This window comes from Zea mays, chromosome 2, assembly GCF_902167145.1.
Source record: "Zea mays cultivar B73 chromosome 2, Zm-B73-REFERENCE-NAM-5.0, whole genome shotgun sequence".
NCBI lineage: Eukaryota > Viridiplantae > Streptophyta > Magnoliopsida > Poales > Poaceae > Zea > Zea mays.
Window position 1 is genome coordinate 63,008,220 of NC_050097.1, and position 19,169 is coordinate 63,027,388.

The following is a 19,169-nucleotide window of genomic DNA, read 5'->3' on the forward strand; positions in this document are numbered from 1 at the left end:
GGGGCTGTTTTGGGGATTTTAAAAAGTTCAAAAGGCAAAACTTCCTTACTATGTTTTGTTAATTAATCAGTGAACTAAAACTTTATAATTTGGTTTTCTCCAAAATTTGTATTTTTCTCCCAAGGGTTTCTCCCATTTACCCTTTATGCTTAAATGGTTTACTTAGGATTAATTAGGGTTTAAGAGTTTTTCCTTCTTTAGAATTCATGAAAATTTTAAGGAGGTTTTAAGTAGACTTAACATAATTCTTTGTTCTCATTTTTAATGTTTATTCCTTCATTGAGATTGCATGTGATCATGGGTTGGGGTTAGCTTAAGGAAGAACCTTAAGTGACACTGGGGTGTCACATCCTCAGAGTTAGCAAACAAACACCTCAATCGATCGACGACGGGGAGGTACCACATCACCGAAGCAGGAATCTTTTTGAGCGCTTAATAGTCTACTTCTTCTTTTTCTTTGCTCGTGGATTTTGAAGTCTTCTTTTTGGCTTTCTTTCGCTTCTTCCCTTTAGACACAGATGCAACACACTCTTCCTCTCGATAGTCTTTATTCGTCTTGTACCTACTTGCACCACACTTTGGGCAGCTCTCCAAGTCTTTATAATCATCACCTCGATAAAGGATACCGTGATTTCTACACGCGTGGATCTTCTCCACGCCCATAGTGAGTGGACTGATTAGTTTCTTTGCATAGTACGTGTTAGCAGGCACTTTGTTCTTCTTTGGAAGCATGTCTGCGACAATACTCAAGAACGCATCGAAGCCAGCATCAGACAGACCATATCTAGCTTTTAACATCACCAGCTTTAACACAGACCGAAGCGTCGTGAACTCTTTGGTACAGCCCTTAGACTCGTCGTACAAATGCTCTTCTGTTGCCTTCTTCAGGGACTCCATACCTTTCATGAAGAACATCGATGGATCTGTATGACGACGCAACATTGCCTCTAACAACTCTGCATCTTCCTCGTCCATAACATTTGGCAGATCATGGGTTCTTTCATGTTCATTTCCTCCAGCGTAACCATGATCAGTAACATTTGGCACTACATGTTCGCTCTGTGGAAGAGGTTGTTGTGTCTCGTGAACGAACTGAAAGCTGTTGTCGATGTTCGCAGGGTTTCCAGCTGTATAAGGCGAAGAGCTACCCTCTTCATGCTTTGTCCAAATTATGTAATCCTTCACAAATCCTCGGCATACCAGATGAGATATGATTTGTTCTGTGTCATCAAATACAACAACATTTTTGTAGTCCATGCATGGACAATATATGTGCTTTGTCTTTGTTCTCCAAGCATGGTTCGTAGCGACAACAATAAACTTATGGACCTCAGATATGTATGATGGATCTAGCCTTGATAAGTTATACATCCAGGATATCCTCTCCATCATCACCTGTAAAAAAAGTAACATAAAACACACAAGACACACAAATTGGCAAGAGAAACATATACCAATATTTCCTAACAACTAAATATATCATGGATAAAGAAAATTGGCAAAAGAAACATGAACAACCTTTCTTAGCGACCTTCTTCTAAAGAATAAAGATCAAAACCTCCCCCTTGTATTTTGTGAAATCTGGCCTTCCAATAAAAGTTGGGCTGCGCGCGAGCTACACAGTTTTTGTCGGGAAGGATGAAGGGGTATTTATACAACAAAGGTCATAGGCGGTTGGATCGATTAGGCAACCTAACTACTTTATCTCTAACACATGGTGAAACCCTAGATCCAAAATGTGGCTAAAATGGAGGAAAAATGAACAAAATTTGGCAAAAGAAACATAAGCCAAACTTTCCTAGCAACTAATAAACAAAAACTCTTAATACCCAAACCTATCTCTAACACATGGTGAAAGCCTAGTTTCAAAATGTAGTTAAAATTGAGCAAAAATGAACAATAATTGGCAATTGAAACATAATTAAACCAACCTTTCATAACAATTAATAAAAACAATCTTAATTACCAAAACTATCATCCTCCCTCTCCATACAACACATTCACCATTCATTAAGCAACTAAATATGTGTCATGGATAAACTGATTTGAGAACTAAACATGAAAAAGGAGAGGGAATAGACAAAATCTAACCATCTTAAGCAACCTCATTTGAGGAAATAGAGAAAATAACCTAGCTATACTCTTCTCTCTCACATGTAAAACCCTAGATCCAAAATGTGGCTAAAATTGAGCAAGAATGAACAAAAATTGACAAAGAAACATAAACCAACCTTTCTTATCCACCTTCCAAAAAATTAAGACCAAAACCTCCCCCCTTGTATTTTGTGAAATCTGGACCTCCAAAATCGCCTCCAATGGAAGTTGGCTGCGAGCATACAGCTCCTGTCGGGGGGAAGAAGAGGGGTATTTATAACACATAGTTCACTGGCGGTTGGCTTGAAAAACCGCCAGTGGAAACCTATTTCCACTGGCGGTTATCTTAACACAACCGCCAGTGGAAATAGGATATTTCCACTGGCGGTTGGTGTAACAGAACCGCTAGTGGAAACTAGATTTTCACTGGCGGTTGTGTTACACCAACCGCCAGTGGAAATATCCTATTTCCACTGGCGGTTGTGTTAAGATAACCGCCAGTGGAAATAGGTTTCCACTGGCGGTTCCCAAGCCAGGCCCACCTGGTTTTTTTTACTGGCGCGCGGTAACTGAAACCGCCAGTGATAATTTATGGGTGCCGTAGGCTTTGAGCTCTTTTCTACTAGTGGTAGGTTCGGTTGGCCAAAGCAAAGGTTGGTCGATTTTGCTGCAGATCGAATGCACATCTCATGGCAACCGCCAAGTTTTCCTTTTGGATTATATGAGAAGAAAGAGACTTCGTACTGTTCACTCCAAGTTAAGCTAGGGTAAAGCGACTACAAGTTCAGCATGACAATAATCTGCTTCCAAATGAATTACTCCAAGGACTAACGTCGTACTGAATTGAAACCACACGATAGGAGATGACGATTATATTTATTCATTATATGGGCGGGCTATGCCCATGTCCCTACACCCACTGGCCAAGCCAGAGCCTGGGCACATGTCTGGCTCTAGCTCCGGCTACGCCACTGGTTCTGTTGCACTACCTCCGTCAGAGGCTCCAGCTCCAGCTCCAGCTCCGACTTCAGCCTAGTAATCTATGTTGTTTGTTTACATCTAAACTTATTTAAGCTGAATTGTATAATTTAGAGGGTAAAGGAACAGGGCCACGAGAGAACCACCACTATAATCTGATTTATATTGACGGTTTTGTGAACATTCTGTTTCTATAGTCCACTTTTACGAATTCAAAATCTTCTATAGTCTACTTTTAAGAATTCAAAATCTTCCCGCTATATTACTACTACACCTTATCTGATTGTAATCAACTATAACAACATATCAAATATACATCCAGTGCAATTTTATCTCCATACATGACAAAACAATATTTAGTTTGTTCCGTCATAGTCACTAACCCTAGTACATACATCAACCATAGCATTATAGGGCCTGATTGGTTGGGGTGGCCCAACTCAGCCAGGATGATTTTTGGAGCCAGGGTGAGCTGGGAAGATTCGAGTAGAGACATACTGGATTGCTTGGTTTCATTTTTGGGCTCGTCTTGGCTGGATGAAGAGCTTGATTGTTTGCATGCGTCACATGGACTCATACAAGCACTCGTCTCTTTGGTTGGCTGAATGAATCTTTGCGCCCTTCTCAGGTTTTGGCACCAACCCTAGTTTTGGCACCAATTTTGGTTTGGGCATTTAGGTTTTGGCACCAAGCGTAGCGATTGTTGGTGTTAAGTCTTTGTAGTAGTGTACAATGAATTTGTAAGAATAATTAAATATGAATTCAATTCAATGATTAATTAATAGATTGTTTTAGTGATAAAAAACATTCAAAGTTCAATTATTACACATGCGTACATAATTACATTGTCACCGCATACATGCAAAGTTCCACTATTACATATAGATTCAGAGTTCAAAAATTACGCAGAACTATAAGTTTACAATATCTTGAATACTAGGTACAAAATAACTACAATCAAAATATTATTACATGTTCTCTACAGTAGTACAAAAACTTCACTCCTAAGGCTAATCCATGTTTCTTTGGTTCATTTATTACAGCCAAGGCACCACAAACTGACTTGTAGGCTTTAACTGCTTCTTCATAGGATTGATATGGTTTATAAGAATTGTGTTTGAATCTATGGAATTAGGCATTACATGCATGCTATGTTTGATATAGACTGGGTTATCACCCACAGAACACCACATACCAAGTCGTTAGGTTGTATGAACAAAATGCAAAGTAGTAAGCCTCAGATTTCAATAATCCAAGTTTGAACTCAGACCTTGACAAACATCATCTAATCCCTTTAGTTGGAGCACATTCATACCAGAATGAAAAACCCCAACGTAGCATATATGACAACAGTGAAAAAACTAACATAGCAACGAAGTTATACTAAAAACTAGAAGAAAATAAGATTGACACACAGATTTAGAATACATAAATGATACATGTAGACAACATAACAAGAGGACTCAATTAGAAAGTGTACAAAATCCACCCTAGGGATCATCAGTGAAGTCATTTCATCATAGTTCTTTAGGTACATTAAACATCATAATTCTAGTTAGTATGGAATACCATACAACAGGTCCAACTCACATATCATATAACATTTGTTTTGGTTCAGCCAGAACATACATCTGCACCTCACAAAGGAAACAGCTGAAACTCAGAAACCAAATAGCAAACACCTAAAACATAGAAACCAAACAAAACAGACAGGTGCAACCAACAGTTTTTGCATACAACTTAAATCTCCAACCACCTGACAAGTTTCTAGTAGCACAATAATGTAGGAAGTAACACATGACTTAAATCTACAACCACCTAAAAAGTTGGTAGCAGCAAAAACTATAACAACAAATTGTATACACGATGGAAGTTCAAAACCAATAGAATAATAAATAGGAGCAGAAACCGTGAGTCATTACACCATCAATGAAGTTTCAAACCCCACAAATCTTGGGATTACACATAACCAGACCTCCTTATTGGAACTTGCTCTCTGTCGCAAGGAGGCCAACAAGGGTGAACAGTGATGACAACAGGGTTACGTGCTAGAAGGCAATAGCTCTGTTAATCTGGCCTCTCACGGGCACTGTGCGGGGGTATTTATAGGTACCTGAGCGCCCAGCGCCTTGTGTTAAGGACGCATGTGCCCTCAGCTACCCAGGTTATCCCCGGAATATTCCCATAAAGCAGGGTTACAGACCGTAATTACAGGAATGCCTTTACAGATGAGGCCCGTAACACACGGCGGCCACGCAGGGCCCGTTACAATGGGCCGGATCGCACATGGGCCTCCGAACTGGACGAGGCCGCACGGTGGGAGGACCTCGTCGTAGGCCTTCGTCTGGTGTCGTACCGAGCGAAGGGTGTCCCTGCCCGTTTTGTCTCCGTCGGACCAGCGACTGCGGCGAAGACTTCGAGCGGAGGGTGGCGGCTTTGCCTTTGCCCCAACATTTGCCCTCCGAGGGACCAGTTCGACAAAGTCACCTGGTGCCGAAGACGTCGCTAGATGGCGGAGACACTGCCCTCGCTCGAAGTGGTTCCGCGGGGGTTTTTGACGTGACCGTTGATTGACGGCGTACTGTTGGATTGCGGGTTTCCCGAAGCGTCACGCCCTGTTGGAGTGCGGGTTTCCCGAAGAGCCGCCCTGTCTATAAAAGGGGGCGGGGGTCGGTGCTTTTTGAACTGCACTTTCCGCGCTCCGTGAAAACCCTAGCCGCCCTTTTCGCCGCCTTGCTGCTCGTCTACCCGCCGTGCTCTTGTTCGCCGGAGATCTGGCTCGAGTGAAGCAGACCGCCCGCCGCCGTCGACGGTACGTAGCGATGCCGTCCTCGTCTTCTTCCGCTGCCGCTACGCCGCCGGCCGATCCCTCGCCGTCGGCCGCCGCCTCGTCTGAGGAGACGCTGGGTAGTTTGATGGCGGAGGATTTGCGCGCCGGCGATTCTGTTCATTTTGGCGTGTCGCGGATGTCGTCGGTCCGCGTGCAGGATATGCAGCGGTTGGGTTACTTCGGCGGCGGAGTTGCCCGAGTCCCGGGGACGGAGGAAGTCCCCGAGCCGGAGGGCGAGTTGGTTGTTTTTGAGGCGTTCTTTGCCGCCGGACTCCGCTTGCCTGCGCACCGATTTGTTGGCGAAGTCCTGCGCAAGTTCAACGTTCAAATACATCAGCTGACACCGAATGCCATGGTGGCTCTGTCGAAGTATGTCTGGGCGACGACTTCGTACGGCGGACAGCCATCGGTCGAAGTGTTTGCGAAGTATTATTGTTTGCACTGGCAGAAGAAGATGATTGGGGACGAAGTCGCTCAGTTCGGGTCCTGCACATTCACGCCGAAGACCGGCAAGACCACGATGCAGGTGGTCGAGTTGGTTCCTTGCGCCCGCAACAAGTGGGGCAACTGGAATGAATATTGGTTTTACGTTGCTGAGGGTACCGTCGAAGGCCATGAGGGACTCCCCGTGTCCGAGATGTGCTCTCATTTTTACTCAGCGTACCCGCCCTTTGAAGTGGCGGAGGGGGATGTGGACGAAGGGGCCCTTCGGTGCGCCGCCGGCCTGAGCAGTGGGCGCGACTTGGTTGAAGAATTTGTGGCGTACGGGGTATGGCCCTTGGCGCATGGCTGGGCGTTGGGCGAAGTCGTCGCCCAGACATACTTCGACAAAGCCACCATGGCATTCGGTGTAATACAACCATCAGGTGTAATACAACCACATGGTATACACCACATATGTAGTTCGGCGATAAGGTTAATCTTAGCTAACACAAATGACATGTTTATAGGGGTTGCCACACTAACTACGTTCAAAATTTTACTACGCAAGTTAGCAAACTATACCAAAAGAGGTGATGTTAGTGGGATGCAATAACCTAACTCATTTATAGTATTCCTTGCTTAGGAAGGACCTAAACCAAAGTACCCTACGAGTGTCATTTTAAGAAACCTAAATCCATGCCCTATTGAGCTGCCAGAAGACAGGAACCTCCCCTCTTGGCCATGTTTGTGTGTCCAGTGTCATCATATGTCATACCATGTGACCATTCTAGGCCGACATGTTTCATGCACCATATGCCCGAGCCCCTAGCCCACACATGCTCGTGAAACTGTGAGGGTCAACTCTGATACCATTTGTAACACCTCGTCCACTCTCGGACCAGTGGTACTTACTCTTGGCAGCTCTTTAGAATCATAGACCATCCCAACATACCAACACGAGTGTTTTGTGCACACTTTGTCTTCACTCATGCGCACTCGGGAAAACTTCTCGGACATCCTCTCGTCGAAAATTGCTCTGAGCCAAGCACACTTAACCAAGATATTCTTTCGAGGCAGGCTTCCAAAAAAGAAGATCCACCTTGTTGGTATGAGTATTCTATCGATTCAATTAAGCCTTGGGCCAAGATATCACAATCCTTTAGGCTTAGGATATCACAATCTATAGACATGACTTTTTACTATTTAGGACTTAATCACTTTACCGGACTAACGCTTTAGATTCTAAAAATATGTGTTGCTTTGACTTCTTTATCAACTCTGAAATAAAAAACTTGTGACACTTCTGCTTCCACAACTCTTTGGCTCTTCAACTTCTACCACTAGCTATAAATAGGATTGCCCTGTGAGATTTGGGCTTACCAGGCCTAAATGTTAGTAGCTTTTGCCTTCCTTGTGCGCATCTAGAACCATCACTTTGTCTTCCAAGCTCTTGCAAACCCAAACTTCCATCATCACCAATTCTAGAAACCACATCCACGGCTGCCTCACACCAACATGAGTTTGAAGCTCTGATGGCAGCATGTGTGCTCTAAGAAAATAACATCATTTAGTGCAAGATTACAAGAAAAATTCTTTATCCATACTTGATGCAGATCAAAATGTTGTATTCCAATTTTTCTGCATGGATTTGGCCTCTCGTCCTCTCAATTCTTTCGTGACTTGTTGCATTATTATCAGAGCTTATCCATCTCAACCCTAACTCCATTCTTCATATTGCTATCTTTTCCCACCTTTGTGAGGTATATATAGGGGTTCCTCCGATCCTTTATTCCCTCTCTTCCAACACTTGTTCTTCCTCTGCCTCTGACCTAGCAAAGAGCAGCCTCTATAGTTGGAGAGTAGGAGCTCAGTTAAACGCAAACTACTAGTATATTCACTGCCCTCTAAAGAGATCCAAAAATAACTAGCATATACGTGGTTTTACATGGGGAACTATGAGCCCAATTTGCTAGAGCTTCTGGGACATCCCCTAGTTCCCCGTCTAAAATGGATGGGTGGCCCAACACACAAGCACGTTGAGGCTGCTTTGAGTGCATTGAATATAATTCAGGAATTGTAGAGTGTCAACACCAATGTTGTCCATGTGGCCGGGAACTAGACTCAACGTTGAGTCCCTTCCCTACATGAGAATACAAACAATGCCTAAGAGTACAGAGGGGAGATTGATCCTTTTCGGTCCACGACGTTCAAGGCTTCAAGATATCAACTTTATGAAGCTAAGGGTCAGCTCCACCAGGTATTCTCTTCTATTGGTGACCGACCTCAAGGAAGAATGTTTGAGGCATACTTGCTAACTAAACCTCGTCCCAAGGTATTTCAGATGACTTTTGTCATTTGCACTTTTCATTTGAACTTTGTCTTGAATTATTATAATGTCACTAATAATTATTTTAAGTATTCATTCATAAATAACAAGTATTCATACATAAATAATTATTACTATAACACTAATAATTATTATAAGTATTCATACTTAAATAGATATAGATAGTTACTCAATAGGGGTGAAAATGTCGTTTCACATGAAAGTTAACACTGTTACCATTAGTGGTTAGAATTAACGCTAGTGTCATATAGGGATCCGAATTTATATCATGTGTTAAATAGAAAAGCTTTATATTTTAAGGACCAAAAACTAAACCAAGAATTTTTCCAGTGTTAAATAAGGATTTGTTTCTATTTATTTTCCTAATTAGCCGTAGGCATGCAACGTGGCAATCATGGGCGAAGCCCAGTTAGGGGTAGGGTGGGCTGTCGTTACGATATTGGTCCCCACTAAAATTTCTTTATTTATGATATTTTTATGTATGATTGCTTAACTTACAGAGCAGAAGATTAACAGAAGAAGACACACATATTAAGAGAAGTTCATCATCAAAATATTTTAGAAAAGCTCGAGAGTGGTGAGATGTTTTGTGGAGCATGACAACATCAAGAAATCAATCTTATTATCTGGCGATATTAGGTGTGACTCACATAATAAAACTATAATTTATTTAGATTAAATATGGAATTCAGTGATAGAGGTGCTTTTGATGGTGGAGACAAATAGACGTGCACCATCAAATGTAGGAGGTCAGAACAAAAAATAAAGTAATTTTAATTCAATTGTATTTTAAAGGTCATGTTACGATTGCTTGCTATGATGCATGAGCTTTCAAATATCTTACAAAGAAAAGATGTTGACATTGTCCATGACAATTCATTTCTGATGTTAAAGTTTTGTTAGTATATAAGAGATATTGGACGCAAAAAACTATTTGATGAGGTACAACAATTTTGTAATGACAAATCTATTTGGTGCCAAATATAGATGAGAAATACAAGTCATAGGTAGATAGAGACATGGAGTGTTCACTGTTAGTAATCTTCATCATTATCGGAGTGAGATTGTTTATGTCGTGGTTGATAAAATTTATGTAGAGATGAATCATCGGTTTGTTGAAGCAAGCACATAGTTATTAGTTTGCTTCTTATGTCTTTATAAATTCTCTAAGTTTGACATGAACTAGCTTTCTAGAGTGGCTGTAATTTATAGTGACGATTTATCAGATGGTGATCATGCAGTAACAAACGATCGACTAGAGGCATAGATTTTTTCATGTGAGAAGACATTTTGCCTTTCCTAGTTGTATGGATGTTGGGAGTTTAGCAACAAAAAGCACATTGTTTTCCATTGAGTTTACAAACTTGTTGAGTTGGCATTGTTACCGGTAGTTTCCTACAACATCGTTTGGAAGAGTCTTCTATCTACAATAAAAATAATTAAAAAAGAAAACTACGCAACGTGATTTCAAATGAATGGTGAGCGTGTACTATCGAAATCACTTAGTGATACTACCGTAGTATGACAGTTTTAGAGCATAAAGACTCCAAAGATAAATCTACCTAATGTCAGACATGATTAGTATATTTGTGAGTGATTCATTAGGTATTTTGTAAGATCATTTTTATATTATTTAATCTTTTTCAACTCATCTAGGCTACAAAACAGATGACAGCAGAGAGGGCTTGATTGCTCGTGCAAGGAATGGGATCACGATGCTTTGGTATCTCCAAATGTACGAATCCGTATGATATAGTGAGAAAGGACCCGGAAAGGTATAACCATGTGAGCGGTTGCCCTTTGGATATGTTTTGATTAAACACGCCAGGTAAGCCACTAACTGAGAATACCACGTGTATGATACACGCACATAACTGCATCTGACGTCAACTAGCTAGTACCGCAGCGTAGAAATGCAGGCAGTGCCAGGCTGCATATGTTTCCGTGTCAGTTGAAACCACCTTGCTACTCGTACTGTATTGCTCGGCGATCCGTCACTCTCAAATCTCATCATAATTCGCCCATCCCTTGGAAAATTTCTTCGTGCTGGTGTCAGTGTAGCACATGCATGATGATCTTTTATACTCTAATAATATCTACCCGATGAGCAGAGCCTTGCAAGTGCCGGTCAAGGTCACACCAATCTGCACGTAGTACAAACTACTTACAAAACAAGAGGAGGACCAGCACAATGATAGTACCGGACAGGATGTGCAGACCATCGATTTGTGGCACACATGGCTGTGTTCTTTCGCTCATTTGGACCATTGCATTGCAATGCAAATTGCATTGCATGCATTTATTCGTGTGTGATAGCGAATTGAGAGGGGCAACTCTGTAGTCTGTCTCCAGTAAAGTCTCTTAAATTTCGTCCCCTAAAAAAATATTCTCTGTCCTTTACAGCACACTCTAAAAGATTTTATCCTCTATATCATCTCAGTCTCTAACAAGGTTCCCTAAATTTAGTCCTCTATAGCTACAGTATTAACAGAATACACAACTACCTTACTTATTCAACGTTAAACAGTCATATTCAAATTCAATCACGACACCTTGACGGTCTAAGCTACAAATCTGAACCTTGTTTGCCAAATGACCAATTAATCATAACATTACTCGTATGATTCATCTCGATTCATCCAACAAACCAACGATAAAATGTAATGGCAAAAATCAGTCTGTTTCCACAACAAAAAACATAAATCGAAGGACCCAAAAAAATCACCGCTGGGAAGGATGCATCGGTTGCTTATGGCCGGAGGGTGCTGGGAGGGCGCCATTGACAGCCGCGGCTACACATCTTGCCCGGTCGAGGTGGCTGTGGAGAGATTCGGCTTGACATTGAGCTCTGGTGCATCGGCAAGCGGGAGGCGCTCATAGAACGCGATGACGAAGGCCGTGGCGAGCCTGGTGGCAACAAGGGGCCCCAGGATGCTCCACCGAGGACCTGGCCCTGGCCGGCGGAGACCAGCACGGCGAGGCTGGATGCCTCGGGCTGGACTAGGGCGGTAGCACGGTGCCCGCCACAGAGAGAAAGCAGACATTTCAAGGCGCGAGAGAGAACCGGTTGGCGTTTAGCGGACACTCAGCAAGCTCCACATTTGGCGTCTCCTGGACGAGCGCTAAAAGTTAGCGTGCAGTTTACCGGATATTGTTGGAGGTAAAAAGGAGGCCGACGTTCGCTACATTTAGGCCCCGTTTGGTTTGGGGTGACTAAAGTTTAGTTAGTAAAGTTTAGTTACTTTTAGTCTCTAAAGAAGCAAACATGGTGACTAAAGTGGGGTAACTAAATTTTCGTTCTTTATTCACTAAGGGGTGACTAAAAGAGACTAAAGTAGTATTTTTACCTTATTTATCATCTTCACTTTATTCTTATAACAAACATTTATTAATTAATAGGGATAAAATAGTCATTATTCACAGTAATTAATGCTCTTTAGTCCGGTTTAATCACTGAAACCAAACGAGGTACTTTAGCGTCTAAACTTTAGTCACTAAAATTTAGTCTAGTGACTAAAGGAACCAAACAGGACCTTAAGGTATCGGATCCTTTACCAGACCTTGCGGACACAGCCTTACCGTATATACGGGGCATTGCCCAGCAGGCCAGCACTGTACTACAACGCAGGAGAAGGGCCTGGCTGGCGCTGGGGAACACTGCTGTCTGTTTTGTCCGCTGCGAAGGAAGGTGGCAGCAAGAGTGTTGAATAGATTCTGGATCATCAAACAGGAGCAATAAGTACTGATAAAGAAAGAGATCTTAGATCTGGGAAAATTGAAGGGCCTGCTAGCTGCTTGAACTTGAAGGGACCATGTGATCGCCGTCCCTTGATGTGCGAGCAAGCTTTCCGACAAGCTAGGGACGCCAAATATAGATATTTAAAATCTGGATTTTGTATTATCTAGATTATGCATGATCTCTATCTAGCTTGTTTGGATTGTAGATATTTGAGCTGCACATTGAACATATATTTCTTTATTGTCCTTACCTTCTCTGCCTACTGGTACCATTTTCAAGGTTATCTTTGTCTTTTTAACATCTGTTGGTTGTAGAATCTCCTTTTATCTTACCTAACCGTGGATACAAGATTTTGGACCGAATAATGTATTGTAGCATCTAAAATCTAGCCCGTTTGAATCTCTATGAGATATTTTGCGTGGGATTTTTCAGAATCCTATCGGATCCAAACGGAGCCATAATACCCCGAGGACGGCGACGGGACGGGCTACCAAGAAATCAACCCAGCGGTCCGACTGACCCGTACACGGCGCTCTGGGACACGTGCTCATAATTTCTTTCCATCTTTATTAAGATCATTTAATTATACGTTACTGACAATGAGTCACCGACATGTCATTTTATATGTCACTCGATCGTAAGAATCGTTACCGGAATCCGGCTCTTAGCTGGGCGCTTTGCCGAATGTATTTTATCGGACACTCGGCAAAGCATTCATTGACGAGTGACACTCTCGGCGAAATAAGATTCTTGACATAGACCTCGTTTACCGAGGCCGAAACACTCGACGTAGAACGACACTCGACAAAAGGAAGAGTTGCTCAAGTATATGTCGGTTCTCGGGTTGATCTGCATTGTGGTGGCTTTCTATTGAGGGAGGCCTCTACCATCTCTTCCTGAAATCGTAGCGGGTTTTCTCATGCTAGCAGATCTTTGTAAAAGCCTCGTAGTGAACCGTATCTCACCTCTTTGGAAGAGGTGTATGGGAGTCGCTATCCTTTAGCAAATGGGTAACACAACTTGCGGATAAAGATGTGCAACCTCTAAAGAGTGTAAAACCGATATATTAGTCGTGCTCATAGTCTGCCCCTGCAAGATCAACGACTGGATCGGAATGGTCAATTATAACGGCTATAATCGCATTAAACGCATCATTAGATGTCAGATAAAGCCTACCACGAACGTTCTGGTCGTGCCTCTAGACGGTTTGTGTGGGTGATATAATTCATTTTTACCTTCAAGTTTGTTTGATTTACAACTGGCGGTAGTCCGCGCATGAGACCAGACTGTCCGCACAAGGTGTTGGATGATATTCACTTATCTTTCGGATGGTCCGTAGTAGAAATGTGTATTTTGGCAATGTTCCTATCCAAAGTGCATTGGAGTGCCGCGACCGATCCGCTGGAAGGGCCCGGACACTCCGAGCACATGTGATATTTCCAAAAATAACCCTTGTCCTGGATAATCTACGTTATCCCGGACAGTCCACATTAGAGGCTCGGACGGTCCGCGATGCACTATTTTGTGGGTTGATCTTTCTTGAAGTATTTTCTGAGTTCCCAAAATCATAACTTAGTAGACTAGTTATCTCAACTAGTTGTGATGGTCGTCAATTACCAAAAAAGTGTGGAAATGGTTTTTAGGCATATTTCCCTTCCAGTTTGACCTATATAATATTTACTATTATGTTCTCACATATGCATGGCACATATATGTTAATCTGATGGGACCTAGCTAATAGGGTATACCTAGATTTGTTTTTCCTATACCTTGTTTACATCTAGTTTACTTATTATTGGTTAAACTTGCTAGTGATCTACTTGGTTTTGGGATAATGTTACATATGAAACATTGATGATAATTTATTATTGTTGGTTTATTTATTGTTGGGGGTATGCTTCGTCGCCGAAGATCCTGTATGAAGAAACACCTTCGGCAGATCCTCTCAAAAGCAGTGCCGAAGCTATCACCCATAAAGTTTCGGCATAGTGACATATATCAAGACGAAGGAGTGAACCGACTTAAAGATGAAATGACCAATCGACCCGTGATAGCTTGTATTATGATTGTAAGCATTTGTAAAGGGCATGAATGTAATTTCTCACAGGTTGTGTCCTGTGCCTATAAATAGATGAACAGTACCCCCATACTGTTCACGCAATCTTGTAATCGCTTGCACGCGACACTCGGATTATTGCCTTCTGTCAAGACGAAGGTATAAATGTGATTAAATGTTATGTTTTAATATTTAAGTTTGTATGATGAAATATATGAATAAGTTTATGTGTTTTGATATATTATTCTCTCATGTTTCAAATTTTATATATTTTATCTTTCAATATTTCATAACTCTAATCACAAAGGTATGACCTTCGTGACCTTTGTTCATGACCTTCGTCTGAAGATCATTATACCCTTGGGGAGATAATGCTTCAATGGATGAAGGTCATTAACATTTAACATTTTATGTTGCCTTGTTCTTAATTCGAAGCATTTGAGAACAAGTTCCCAACATTGGCGCCCACCTCCGGTGAACTCACTTCCACTTTTTGAGCTGATGGCTTCGTTCAACAACCAAGCTGAAGCTGCTTCGGCTACGAAGCTGGTGCTCCCGATAACAGGCGGTTCATGCTTAGAGCCGGCCAACAAGAAGCAGAAGAAGGAGGCCCAGAGAAGGGTACATCATGTTGGGGTGCAGGGACCCTTCATCAAGTCAAAATGGTCTCACATCCCAATTACCTTCTCCCAAGAGGACCTTCAGCTCAAGGATTACCCTCACAATGATGCTATGGTCATATCTTGTGTCATCAATGGATTTCTAGTCCACAATGTTCTGGTTGATACAGGCAGTGCAGCGGATATCATATTTGCTATGGCCTTCAGACAGATGCAAGAGCCAGAGGATAAGATCCATGATGCTACACACAATCTATGTGGTTTTGGAGGAAGATAGATTGTAGCACTTGGCAAGATCACAATGCCAGTGACCTTCGGATTTGTCCACAATACAAGAACTGAACAGGTTGTGTTTGATATTGTTGACATGGAATACCCCTACAATGCAATTATTGGTCGTGGAACACTCAATGCATTCGAAGCAATTCTTCATCCAGCATATCTATGCATGAAGATACCTTCGGATCAAGGGCCCATTACTATTCATGGAAGTCAGGAAGCTGCCAGAAAGGCTGAAGGAAATTGGACAGACTCAAAAGCAATCCACAATATAGATGGAGCCGAAGCTTATGAACAATATAAGTACAGAAGAGAGAAGGCTACTTCGGCTGATCAGCCGAAGCCCATGCTTCTATGTGAAGACATAGCAGAGCAGAAGGTATTGCTGGGATCCCAATTATCTGAAGAGCAGGAGAAAACCTTGATAAGGTTTTTATTCAACAACAAAGATGTTTTTGCATGGTCAGCCAACGATCTCTGTGGTGTCAACAGGGATGTCATTGAACATTCACTCAATGTCGATCCATCCTTCCGACCCAGGAAACAAAAGCTTCGGAAAATGTCTGACGATAAAGCCGAAGGTGCTCGGAACGAAGTAAAAAGACTTCTCAGTGCTGGTGTCATCAGAGAAGTGAAATACCCAGAATGGCTAGCCAACACTGTTATGGTGAAGAAGGCCAATGGTAAATGGAGAATGTGCATTGATTTTACTGATCTGAACAAGGCTTGTCCAAAGGATGAGTTCCCATTACTAAGAATAGATTCTCTAGTAGATGCAACAGCTTTGTCAGAACTCATGAGTCTGCTAGATTGTTATTCAGGCTACAACCAAATCTGGATGAAGAAGGAAGATGAGCCAAAGACCAGCTTCATAACCCCTAGTGGTACATATTGTTATCTTCGGATGCCTGAGGGGCTCAAGAATGCTGGAGGAAGGTCCTTCACTCTCAGATAGGCAGAAATGTGCTAACATATGTTGATGACATTATAGTGAAGAGCACGAAGCAAGAAAACCACATTACTGATCTGCAGGACACATTTGCTAATTTTAGGCAAGCTGGCCTGAAATTAAATCCAGAAAAATGTGTCTTCGGAGTGAAGAAGGGCAAGTTCCTTGGTTGTCTAGTTTCAACGAAGGGGATCGAAGCCAACCCAAGCAAGATCGAAGCTATCCTTTGAATGGAGCCGCCAAGCACAAAGAAGGGGGCCCAACGGCTGACAGGAAGACTGGCATCTTTGAATCGATTTATATCTACATCAGCAGAAAGAAATTTACCATTCTTTGAAGTAAAAAAGTCAGCTGAAGTCAAAACAGAAAGCTTTCGAAGAGCTGAAGCAATATTTGATCGATTTAACAACATTAACTCCACCCGTGCTAGGGGCTCCATTGCTATTGTATGTAGCAGCTTCGCACTCTGCAGTGAGTGCGACACTTGTACAAGAGAAGCTCGAAGGACAAGTTAAAAAGCAAGTCCCAGTATACTTTGTCTCCGAAGTTTTGAGTTTATCAAAGAAAAACTATACAGAATTGGAGAAGGTGTTGTATGCCGTGTTAATGGCGTCCAGGAAGCTTCGGCATTATTTTCAAGCATATCACATAATTATTCCTTCATCACAACCCCTAAAGGATATCATGAGGAATAGAGAAGCTACTGGAAGGATTGGAAAATGGGTCGTGGAGCTTAATGAATTCACTATTGACTACGTGCACAAATCTTCAATTCAATCTCAAGCGCTAGCAGATTTCATCGCTGATTGGACGCTAGGGGCTCACGAAGAGGTGAGAAGCAAAGATGCCGAAGCTTGGACAATGTTTTGCGATGGTTCTTGGGGAGCCTTCGGTGCAGGAGCAGCTGCAGTCCTAGTGGCACCTTCAAAAGTCAAAACATGTTTTGCAGTCAAAATAGATTTCAGTTGCACAAATAATATTGCTGAGTACGAAGCACTTCTATTGGGGATTCGGAAACTAAGGGCAATGGGAATAAGAAGGGCCATCCTAAAGACTGATTCTCAAGTTATTGCTGGCCATGTGGATAAAAGCAGCAAGGCACGAGATCCGAAGCTTGAAAAATATCTGGATGCAGTTCGAAGGTTGGAAGCTTCCTTCGAAGGTTTTTTCGTCAAGAATATTCCAAGAGGTGAAAATGAGCATGCAGATTTGCTAGCCAAATCAGCGGCTCAGGGGCTCCCCCTACCCTCCGAAGTATTTTTTGAAACAATAAAAGCACCTTCAGTTGAGCTCATGGAGAGAGCAGTGCTTAATATTTCTCTAGTACACAGTGAAGACTGGAGAACTAAAATAATATCTTTCCTCCAAAGCAATTGTCCTTCAAGTGACGAAGCTTATAACAAGAGAATGGAGGCAAGAACAAGACCATATGTGTTAATAGAAGGGGAATTGTATAAACATGGAGTTTGTTCACCACTCCTTAAGTGTTTATCAAGAACTGAAGGTATGGAATTAATGAAAGAGATACATGCAGGTCTGTGTGGATCTCACATTGGATCTAGGCCCTTGTTGGGAAAAGTTTTTCGACAAGGATTTTATTGGCCGAAGGCAGCTTCGGATGCAGCAGAATTAGTCCAAAAATGTGAAGACTGTCAAAAATGTGCAAGAGACCAGAAGCAACCTTCATCTCTCACTCAGTTAATACAGCCCACTTGGCCGTTGCAAAGGTGGGGCCTCGATTTGCTAGGCCCACTTCCACCAGCACAAGGAAATCTAAAATATGTTGTGGTGGCGGTAGAGTATTTTTCCAAGTGGATTGAGGCGAAGCCTTTAATCACAATAACTTCAGTCTCCGTCCAGAAATTCTTTTGGCAAAACATTGTTTGTCGCTTCGGAGTACCGAAGGCTATTGCCGTAGACAATGGAACACAGTTCGATGCTGAAGCTTTCAAGGAATTCTGTGAACGAATTGGCACGAAGATTCATTTTGCATCGGTCAGACATCCGGAGTCAAATGGACTTGTTGAAAGAGCCAATGGCATTATAATGACGGGAATAATGAAGTTAATCTTCAATCAGCCCAGAGAAAAGTGGCCAGATGAATTGATCAAAGTGGTGTGGAGCCACAACACAACAATATCAAGGTCAACAGGTTTTACACCATTCAAACTATTATTTGGTGATGAAGCAATCATCCCAGAAGAAGCTAAGGCAGGATCAATAAGAACAGTGGCTTTGGCAGAAGACGAAGCTGATTATTCTGTGGCAAAAGATGCTATAGAAGGGATCAAGCTTCAGGCCGTAGAGAATATCAATAAATACCAAGCCGAAACAATAAAATGGCGTGACAGAAAAGTTCGGCTAAAGAACATCAAACCCGGACATTTGGTACTTCGGAGAGTGGCCAACCCAGATACAGTAGGCAAGTTACAGCTCAAGTGGGAAGGACCTTTTCTGGTAGTATCTTCGTCAAGACCCGGTTCTTACAGATTGAAGGATATGGACGGCAACGACATTCCTAGATCTTGGAATGCGGATGAGCTTCGGCGATATTATGTCTAGCTTGATGTAATCTTTTTGTTTTTTCTATGGCACCATTTTCCTTTCCAAAGGGGGAGAAAGGTTTTTAATGGGGCCATAGCATGTAATTTCTCTTTTTCTTATTCAGCTCTACGAGAGCAAAATCCCCCAAATATGTAAATGTAAAAACTGAGCATGCACTATCGAGTGCAAGGAAAAAGGAAAAAACAGGGAGAAGCTCGAAAGTCGTCCCTAAGGGGATGCAGAGCACGACGAAGCTACAAAAAGTCGTTCCTAAGGGAGCGCAACGTAAGTTTTCTGCTCAAAAGTCGTT